The following is a 10,414-nucleotide window of genomic DNA, read 5'->3' on the forward strand; positions in this document are numbered from 1 at the left end:
GAAATAAAATCATATAGCGGAAGGGCGACGTACGAGTGGTAAATGTTTGTTTGAGTCACGGCAGAAAAGTATCCGTCCAATTAATCTTGTATTTTATAAGCTTTAATGAATCAGATTGATATCGCTAAGAGTGACGTGCCAGAATCACTCAGAGGCGCGAGGGCATATATATAATAATAGAAGCTGGGCAAAAGTCATAATCCTGATGCTCGCGAACGACACTACCGTCCTCTGGCGGGGAGTGTAACGAAATGGCAGCAGGATGCAAATCCTAAAAGATACCGACGCGTTTATCACTGCCGAGCGGACTATCGGCTGCTTCCGGTCGGGATAATATTTATTGCTTAATTAGGGCTTCTGACAGCGACTGGAAGCACTGGATCTATCTGCGTCATCTTCAGGACTTCGGGCGAACCTCCCAGGAAACTGACGAGACGGCGGTGCGATCAGTGAGCGATATTAAAAAAAACAAAAATTAAAATAAATACACCAGGAACGTACCGCAGAGATGCGTAACCCGTGATTATTATATCGTTTATACGCGAAGGACGTATCCTTTCTGATAGTACTAATGTATGTTCGATTGTCTTATGGTGCCTTTTTTTTTTTTATTGTCCTTCAATCGTCATGCATCCGAGATATTACCAAACGTCCGATGGTAACAATCGAAGTGCCTGGCAATCTCGGCGAAGAACGAAGTCAGCCACGTAGGTAACGTAGTGGTGATCGATTTATCGATCTATCGCTTCGGACGGATTTGCAGGAGGCTGAGTGCTGCCATGCTCGACTGATAAATTATGCATCGGTGCTCTTCCGACATTAGGCCGACTTCGCGGCATTGTCTTCGACGGCAACCGCCGGCGGCCATTGTTGCTCGCGTGGCTAACCTTTGTCTCCGATAATAAATGGCAGACCGCCCCGTGCTGGGAACCGACTCATGGTTACGTGAAAACGAGAGAGATATAAAATATGGAAAGTGTGTGTGTGTGCGCGCGCGCGCGCGAGAGAGAGAGAGAGAGAGAGTGAGAGAGAAGGAAAAAGTGAGTTAACCGCGACATTGCGAGAAATCTTGGCGAAAAAGAAAGGTGCCTGGCCATTTTAAATAATGTCAAATAGCTAAAAGCTGCCTACCTGGCGTCTAGAGACTTTTTTTGTCAAAACACGACAGTCGGTAGCGAGTGATAACCATTGTTATCCGTTGTCACTGACAATTCAATCCTTTCTAATTAAAGATTTTCTTCGCAAAACCAACACTGAACGGACAAACGCACTACTAACGATTTCCGGTTAACTACCGGCACACCAGAGCACTGTGGGACCGATTTTTTTTTTTTTACGAATTAATAAAAATTTTCATATAACAAGTGGGATTATAATGATTAAAAAAAATTAGGAAAGACGTCTGCGACAATGACTTCGTAATTATTAGACTTGTTGCGCGACATGAATATTAGAACGATGTTATGTACATAAATGATATATAAAAATCCTTGAGAAATCTTTAAGCCTGAAATACCGTACTGAGCTGCCAAGACTAAACTCGTCACGTGAATGGTGAGTCGTCTACTGAGTGTCCCATAGCCGAAAACCGTACTGAAGTCCCGATAAACAGGTGTGCGACGTCAGTACCAGCCTAGAGTCATAGTCCCAAATTCAAGCGCAAGGCCGAGCTTTATGGAACGGAGCGGAGTTACGACTATTTGCCAAGTCGTAAAAACAAACATAGTTATTAAACACAAGGAGCGCGACAGCTTGGATCGAAGGAAGACTAAGAAAGTAATAAAAAAAAAAATAAAAAAAAAAGATGACTCAAAAACTCGCGGACTCAAAACGGAACTCGCAAATTCAATAAGTCCCAGGCGTCGGGAACCGTGATACTGGCGTAAAGGCGGTCCCAGGAATATTTATCGCGACGACTCGTCGTCGCTCGGCGGCTTCGTATTTGTTTCACAAATTGACTGGAAACGCGTCCGGCACGCATCGGTACGCAGCGCGAGGCGTTCTAGCGGTGCAATAAATGCCAGCCGCTCTCTTTCCGTGCTGATTTTATGGCACGATTTAACGGCATTTTTGCGAGAGCTCCCGTGCCACGGAGAGAACCAAGAGACACTCTTTCAGTCTGGCTGCCATGCTTCGTCTAACCGGCATTATTTACCTAAGCGACTACAGCCGCGTGCGATCGACTTTATTCCTGTCGTGGGATACGGGAGAAAAACAAATTGACTGTAAAAAGAATCCCACCTTGAAACGACATTAGTATGCATAGTGAACATTGAAAAATCATGTAGAAACTCAAACCCATGTCCAACACCGCGTATCGAACGATTCCGAAGTTACCATCTCGTGTGGTAGCATCCCAAAATAAACCTGCAGTTCTTTTGCATCCCGCAAAGTTCTACAGATCCTGATGGGTTTTGGCAATGGCGCCGGTCGTTTACCAAAAAGAAAACGACGTCGAAAAAAAAAAAAGATAATAATTTCACGACCAGCGGTGACTACGAGAACAGCATCCCAAGATGCTGGAATCCAAAAGAATCTGGAGTTCCCTTCGCATCCCGCATATTTCTACAGTTCCTGATAGTTTTTAACAATAGTTCTCATCGGACCGAATTCCGAAGACAGGCCCCATTTCCATTTGGTTGCATGATCACCAACCAATTCCGGTATCGGTATAGGATATTCCCGAGGCGTCTAATTACCCGCTAATTAGCATTGCCAGTGCGTATCTCAGAATAGACATTCGCAACAGACGTAGAATCAAGGGACGGTGAATTTACAGTGCCGTGAGCATTGAATTACGCGCTGTCTGCCGTCTCGCGGGAGTTGAGAGAATCAAAGAAAGAAAGAAAGAAAGAAAGAAAGAAAAGAGGAGGGTAGAATGGAGGAAAGGGAGATCGATGCTTGAGAATGTAAGGAAGATAAAGGGAGAATATATATATATATATACATACACATAGAGAAAGAGAGAGTGAGAGAGAGAGAGCTCACTAAGAATTGAGAACTCGCTAAGAACATACTACAGTTACCTAACTTCTCTTTTATTCTTCTTTCCGTTTCGTCCATCCATTCGTACCATCGTGGCCTACGCATCTTCGTTCGCCTGTCCATCCATGGAATACCAGTGCCATAACGCTATATATGTATGTACGTGCCCCCCGTTTCCCTCATACCGCACAGCTCATTCTGGCCGAAGCAAAGAGTGCGCACTTTACTTAGCCTCTAATGATTCCTCAAAACAAGCTTTATGTCCCTCGCATCGGCCATATTCGGTAGGGCGCTTTATCGTTTCAGTCCTTTAAACCAGTCTGCAGCTCGACAGTCGCGTCGCAGCAGCAGCGGCTTCTGTCGGCGTGATATTCGATTCCCCGGGACTAAAAGTTGGCTTCGTGGAGTCGTTAAGAAAACGATAAATATGCAAATATATAAAACATACCTGTGCAGTCATTAGGACAGCCAGCAAGCATATAAGCGGGATACTTTTGAATATATAAAATGATACTCTCGACGAGTATACGTATTTATAGTCGGTAGTTGATGAAACGACGCCATTATTGGGCATCGTACGAAACATTACCCGAGTGCGGCGAATGCGCAGGTTACAAAGAAAATAGAAGAAAAGAGGGAAAAAAATAGGAAACAGAAAAATCCCCCGAAAAAAAAAAAATCAGAAAATTCCAAGAGTACCTACACGCGGAATCCTTTCGAAACAGCAAGGAGGTTCGTAGGTTAATCGAATAGCCATGTCCCACGGCTCGTTTAACACTACGGTGTTAACTGTTCGCATTTACAAGCAGTACCTGCTACAGTGCCACGTAGCCTTATAGTGTGTTTTACGAGTTGGGAGAGCACGATTAATTCGTAGATAGCAGCGTCGAGGAATTTAAGCACGCTGAGCTTGGCAATCCCACACGGCCGCGTGACAGGCTCGTTCGTTTCACCTGAAGTTGTCAAAATGTCCTCGTACACCCACGGGAGGTCCCATCGGGTGTTCCTGACTAATTAATTAAGAAAGTAAAGACTGGAATCTCTTAAAAAAGAAATCTCTCTCGCTCCCTCTTAAGGACTCCTGACTACGTCTCGTACAACGAGTCTTGACATATCAACAGCGTTTGGTACAAATTTTACGGTCGTTCAGTTTCACACAAGCCGCGCGCTTCAGATCGGACCACTGAGCAAGCAGCAAATATAATTATTGTTATTTACGATACGTAAAATGTGCCGCAACGTAAAATCTTGTTAGGCATGTCGCAGTTTACGTTAATAAATTTATTAACCGAACGATCGATAAATTACAGTCGTGACAATACGTATTCGCTATGATCACTTCAAATGCCTGTATGCTATACCTAATAACTGTTCTTAATACCTATATACACGGTACGTCCGCCGAGAATTAATCACTAAGGTACTCGACAATTACCCACTCCTTTAATCATCGAACGAAACGATGATTTTACACGGCCCTCTTGCGATTTCTACATTTGTACCGTAAACGTATCCACACGAAATACCGTCTTGTCTTTCGTTCAACTCGACACGCACCGACTTGGCTTTTGCTATTGGTTGCCGACTTGTTGCTTTGTTAGCGAGCCGGAAGGCTCGCGATTTACAGCGGAGCCGATACTAGCGCGCCTCACGGGAACAGGCGTACGGTAAATCATCCAAAAGGATAAGGCAGTGAATTTATTAGCCGCGAGTTATAGTGCCGTTTGCCGTTTATACGTGTCAGGCCTCCCATCGAATGGGCGATGCACGTACTAGCGGTCAGGGCTGTAAGGTTGGACTTGAAAATTTCATGTTTTAAGCGACAAAGTATTCTCTGTGAAATTGATATCCACCCAAGGAATACCAACCGTCGCGATTAATTAACGGCACAAGGTATGCAGCCATCTGTCGGCTATATATAGATATATTATATGTACACAGCATCGAGCCAAGTCGTTTAGCAAGCATCCGACCCGTAAAACCAACGGTTAACGATATCGAGTGTTACTGTACTTGCAGCGTGTATAAAATAATGAAAAATCAATCGATACGTATTTATTAGGTTATTACATAGAGAGGACGCGTGTCGACTCGTCTCTCATAGTACAAGATAATGGAGACCTATGAGTACCACGCGCATGCCTGCCTCCGAAGGAATGAAATAAAAGCGCCTGAACCTCCCCTTCTAATGGAGATGAATGCGCAAGGCTAGTGTGCATTACAGGCGAAGGGAGCATTTTACAAAAATCCCCAACGAGTGACGACTGGATAGAAAGCCTGGAAACTATTTGTCAAGTACTGAGGGACGGGACGGTAGGATCATCGCCATAGTTGCGATACCGGCTACAAATAGCGGTAGGTACATCAAAACGTACCGCCACTAGATAGTACCGGCAATTTCCCATAGATGGCGCGCGCAAGCATCCCCCCGAAGACTAGCTTCCCGCTTCGGGTAACTTTTCAATGCCTAAGGAGTTCGGCATACGAATTGCACGTACGTTAGCTCGATTCTCCTTCGCGGCGAAGTATCGCGTCGCGATGTGCCACAGCAGACCAAGCTCTACTACCTTACGTTGTCACATTGTTCTCCGGATACATCGTATCCTCTTATTTCATTGGTTTCTCCTTTCGTTTTCCACTCTTACGTTTTACTCCTTGTGAAAGTAGCTAACGGAGAGACGCAGACCTTCGGGATCCTACGGACGATCGAAATATGCACTGCGCGTTAAGGTTGGAAAAGACGAGCGACGTCGGTAAGCTCCTTCTTCGTCGTCTTTGCGTGATTTGCGTTCGGTCGAAACACGCGATCCGCATGAGACGGGCCCGACGGCGGGTTTGCATAATTGTTTCATTTGGAGGTTAGCCCTGAGCGTACACGTACCGAGACGCAATTCGAGTCTGGCTTGGCTGATTCACCGATGATAATCGTAATATGTCCGCTCATTACGTAGATTAGTCAAGATAGTAAGCTCGCTGTGAAGAAAAAGGGTACGAGAGCTCCATACACTCGTCATTTTATCATAACGTAATACGAGGTTATGTCCTGCACGCAGTGAGTACGGGAGTTCTATAGAAATAAGCGTGAGTATTCCAGAGCAAGAAGTAAGAATCTCGTTGCTGCCTAAATAAATATCATCAGTATCCAAGATAAGAGATCTTGAGTGCAATCAGGAAATTACAACTGATCCTCGATACTTTCGTGAATTTTAGTCGCTCGTAGCCATCTGCAGGAGGAAACGCGAATTAAACGTGATTCGCAATGACGGAAGGATTCGGGCAAAACATCCGTACGTCCTTTCGCCACTCGCTACCTACACTCCCTGAATAATACTGAGAGTCTCGCGAGCGACAATTAACCCAGATACTCGCCGGCACTTGATTGTCCGCGGTAACGAGCGAAAGTTGCACAACTCATCGATATATACCTTGAGCCAGCAGGGACACTCCCCCATTATGAAATTCCAGCCTAACTGGCTTCCGAGGAGCGTGCGTGCCGAACACAACAGAGGCCACTGGCTTCTACCTTAGAATTCCGGTGTCCTAAATTCCGACAATTCCTTATGTCCAGATACCGCTGCTACCGTACATACGTTACATACGAATACAGTGGATTAGACTGACGTTTGCAAGCTGGATATACGAGAGAGAGAGAGAGAGAGAGAGAGAGAGAGAGAGAGAGAGAGAGACGAATCCTTACGAAGAATCTTAAAGTCATCGCAAACAAGGAAAAGTTATAGTTTGATGATAGAAAAATTCCCGTAAGACATACATAACCTTATAAGTATCTGCGTCAGCTACTCTTTTGAGGTCTCCTAACCTCAATTGACGGTGCTTTCGGCTCGCGCCACTTTGTACCAAGGCGCAATCGCATAATGCGACACGAGTGCAACCGTTGCGACTTCACGAAGCAATGGCTGATCGCGCGATAAAGTCTCTCCGAGGTCTTGCCTACTTAGCTCACGCACGTAGAGTCGTGCACCCGCCAAGAACGTTTCGCAAAGTTGCTCAATGATACAAACAACGAATTGAAAATCGATTGCGTCGTATGAATTTTGAAGAAAAAAAAAAATCCACGTCACCGAATCGAACTACCAACCAACCAACCGAACGACGGAAATTGAATGGGATTTGAAGTGAAGTTTTAATACATTTTTTTTTTCACAATAATTTTCAGTAGCGCCAAAATGCCAACTAGCGGCCATCGTGATAAACTGGCCTGGTGGCCGGTCTCACAAAGCGTGCAAGTGTCCATGTAAGACGTGGGGATCGAGTGCGCGACTTGAGTACGTAATCCCGATACGATGGGATGCTACGGAAGTCGTATGGGATGCTGGGTGAGATACGAGAACCGATATCGCTAGTGAAGGTACTCGCTACCTGACTTCACGAGTGACTGTATGGCTCCCGTGGGAGATCTCGGTGCATTGGAAAACTTTAATAATGCGTATAAAAAAAAAGAAAAAGAAAGTGTCCAAGGCATATACTACCTACACGTTTTTCCGTAAACCAGAGCTGACTAAATGCAACTGACGAAACGAATGGTTGCTGAGAATTTTTAAATAGAAATTCATAACTTACTTCTGAGTTATAACCGCATGAAAAAATGTATACCAATTACCAAGTAACATTATTCAATAGCCTATGTACGCTGCCATAAATTGGCAAAGGCTATGTATCGCTCTACTCTTATCCGGCAAATACTTATCGTTGCACGGAATAAATTAATCGTACATAAGAAACGTATGCAAATACCAGTTTACTGTAACAGCAGTAGTCAATTGGTAGGCTTGATTTCCAAGAGCACAAGGAAGATCTATTATGCTCTGAATCTTAAGGTAGGTCGCAACAAGAAGTAGCCATTGGGCGTCATGCAAATGTCTGTATTCACGCGTGCACGCATACACGAGTTTACGCGTGAACACGTGCGTGGCTATTGAGTTGGTTGGTTCCAAAAAAGAGTGAGTGAGAGAGAGAGAGAGAGAGAGAGAGAGAAGCAAACGACAAAAACGCACGCGCAGCTCGGTCTGCTAAGCCATGCTACAAATTAGCCGGCATTCCTATGGTCCCTTTCTTTTTAACCCACAACTTCAGACCCCACTATATACTCCGCCAATCCTTTCTCCACGTTCATTGGCCCGAACACGCACGACCAGCCTCTGTATGCTTGTCCACGAATCAGAAATGCACATTACAAGGAAGGAAGCATCGGGAATGCAAGAAGGCCCCTGGATTTCCTGTATTATCGGTCATTCCTGACCAGCACCCATTTTATTCCCTCCAAGCTGGACGCGTCTTCCTCGTGCATCCTGATTCTCTTTTTCTTACGTCTTCATCGCGACGAACCGCCGACTTCCTTTGGGATTCGAAAACAGTGGACACGGGAGCAGGTGAGCATGGACCCAGTGACAGGTATCGAAGGAAGACTCGGGACCATCTGGTACCAATCCTGGACGACTTACCCGAGACCTGCTGATGAACTCTCGCACGGTTCTCACTCTCCCTGCGACGCAAGAATACCAAGACCAACTGGTTTTCATGCAGGAGCCCACAGTCCTGACTGATGGAGGAAGTGAAATCTGTGCTTCCAGGACCAACCTAACCCAACTTAACCCAACTATGAGTACAAGCGTACAACCATGTACGTATACCTATCCTGTTATCCAAGAGTTCAGCGAGCAACGTCTGGCGTGTAAACATTCTGCTGAGCAAGAGAGAACTTGACAATAAGAAAGCCGAGTTTACGAGATGATTGTCCTAGGGACCCTATTCATTCGTGAAGAAATCGCACGGGCGGATCTCTATTGTAGATTATTGCGCCATTGTCCATTGTCGCGGAAGCCTCGCTTCGATCTTTTCGAGAATTATGCCGGCTCGTCGTTTCTCTTGGCGAACGTCGATCAATACCAGAGGAAAAAACTTAGCGGTGGAAGAATGCCTGGGCCAGGCATGGATTGAGAGAGCAAAATACTCGCACGTACAAAAATTGCTTAAAAAAGCTCCGAAAACAATAAAAAAGTCTTCCTAGTCGTACGATTGAAAAGCTCCGTTCTTAAATGCTTCTTTACTTCTTGCACTCCTTGCCCCATTGCAAAAGGAACTTTTCCCTTGGAGTCTGACGTGTATCCTGACGTACCCATTGAGTCCTCTAGTGGCTATATCCGTCCAACCGGGTATCGGACTCCTCCTACGGGAACCGCAGGCCTTTCCAATAATAGTACTTGGGACATCTCACGGGTCAGTTTTACGCCCGCGTGGACATCTCACGGGAACAAGTATATATATATATAGCATACTGCCATTTCGTACACACATGGGAGCTCAGACAAGACAGCCTGCCTGGGCATATAAAAATGATGGGACGTTCATGGAATTCGTATATCGGCCGAATAAGGAGTCCCTGCGCACCCAGTCTGGACGTCCGTCCAGTGTGCAGCTCGACAAAAACATATCCACCCAGGCGCCGCGGCATGCATCCTGATGCTCCTTCTCGTGCACCTCGACCCGAGATGGCTGCTACTGTTCCATACTGTATTTACGATTGGTATAATCTTTTTTTGAAAAAATTTACGATTAAATTTTTTAGCGGTTCTAACTTTCCTTCCTTTTTTTTTTCATCGTTGCTATTCATTTTCACGATGTGAATGCACCCTTACTTCGGTGCACCAGACGCGTCTCAACGATACGCACGCTGCTTGCGTTCGTTACAGCTTGCACCTCGGTTTTGAGCAATGCTTCTATAGTATTTTTCAATGCAGGATTTTGATTTTTAATAAAAAAATTTTACAATCTTACAAAGTCCTTCTATAAAACATTGTGAATAATGATACGCGAATGAATCCTCTTCGACTCGAATCCAAAATGCAAAGTAACCCACAACCTGATCCCGTTTTGAATTTACATAATCTTATGCATATTATACCGCTGCATTGCATCATAATCATCGATCGGGTAGCGGAATCTGATCAAAAAAATTTATACATACACATACCTTGCATCGATGCTCATATATCGCTACTTGTATAGCAATCACATATGTTGTCACACGTGACTTCACGGTCTTCAAGAACAGTGACGCGAGAGTCAAAGGAAAAAGACAATGACAGTCCAACCATAGTAACCGAGATATTGAATAAAAGTGTAAAATATAAACGGTAAGATACGAAAAGAAGAGAAACGAGGTGTCTTGGAAAAATTGTCGTTGAACGTTGCTCACCTGCCCTTAATTTTCTGATGCTTGTCTCCAGCGAGGGAGAGTTGTATTATAGTTAGTAAGGCTATGGCGTGTCCAGGTATGCTAATAGTATCCCCGGGCTCTCCTAAGAGAGTACAGGTATTTATTTCATTCTCTTCTCCCTTTTTTTCTCCCCCGACTTCATGCCTTCTCTCTGTCTCCCTCTCTCTCTCGCTCTCTCTCTCCCCCCCCCCCCCC

The 10,414-nt window shown here is 45.0% G+C and overlaps 1 protein-coding gene across 3 annotated transcripts in view; it reads right to left on the reverse strand.

The window, feature by feature from the left end:
* The window catches only part of LOC107274405 (UPF0489 protein C5orf22 homolog), a 265,028-nt gene that overhangs the window by 251,110 nt on the left and 3,504 nt on the right, over positions 1 to 10,414 (reverse strand). The window lies entirely within an intron of this gene.

Source organism: Cephus cinctus, unplaced genomic scaffold, assembly GCF_000341935.2.
Source record: "Cephus cinctus unplaced genomic scaffold, Ccin1 Ccin1_scaffold3082, whole genome shotgun sequence".
Classification (NCBI taxonomy): Eukaryota; Metazoa; Arthropoda; class Insecta; order Hymenoptera; family Cephidae; genus Cephus; species Cephus cinctus.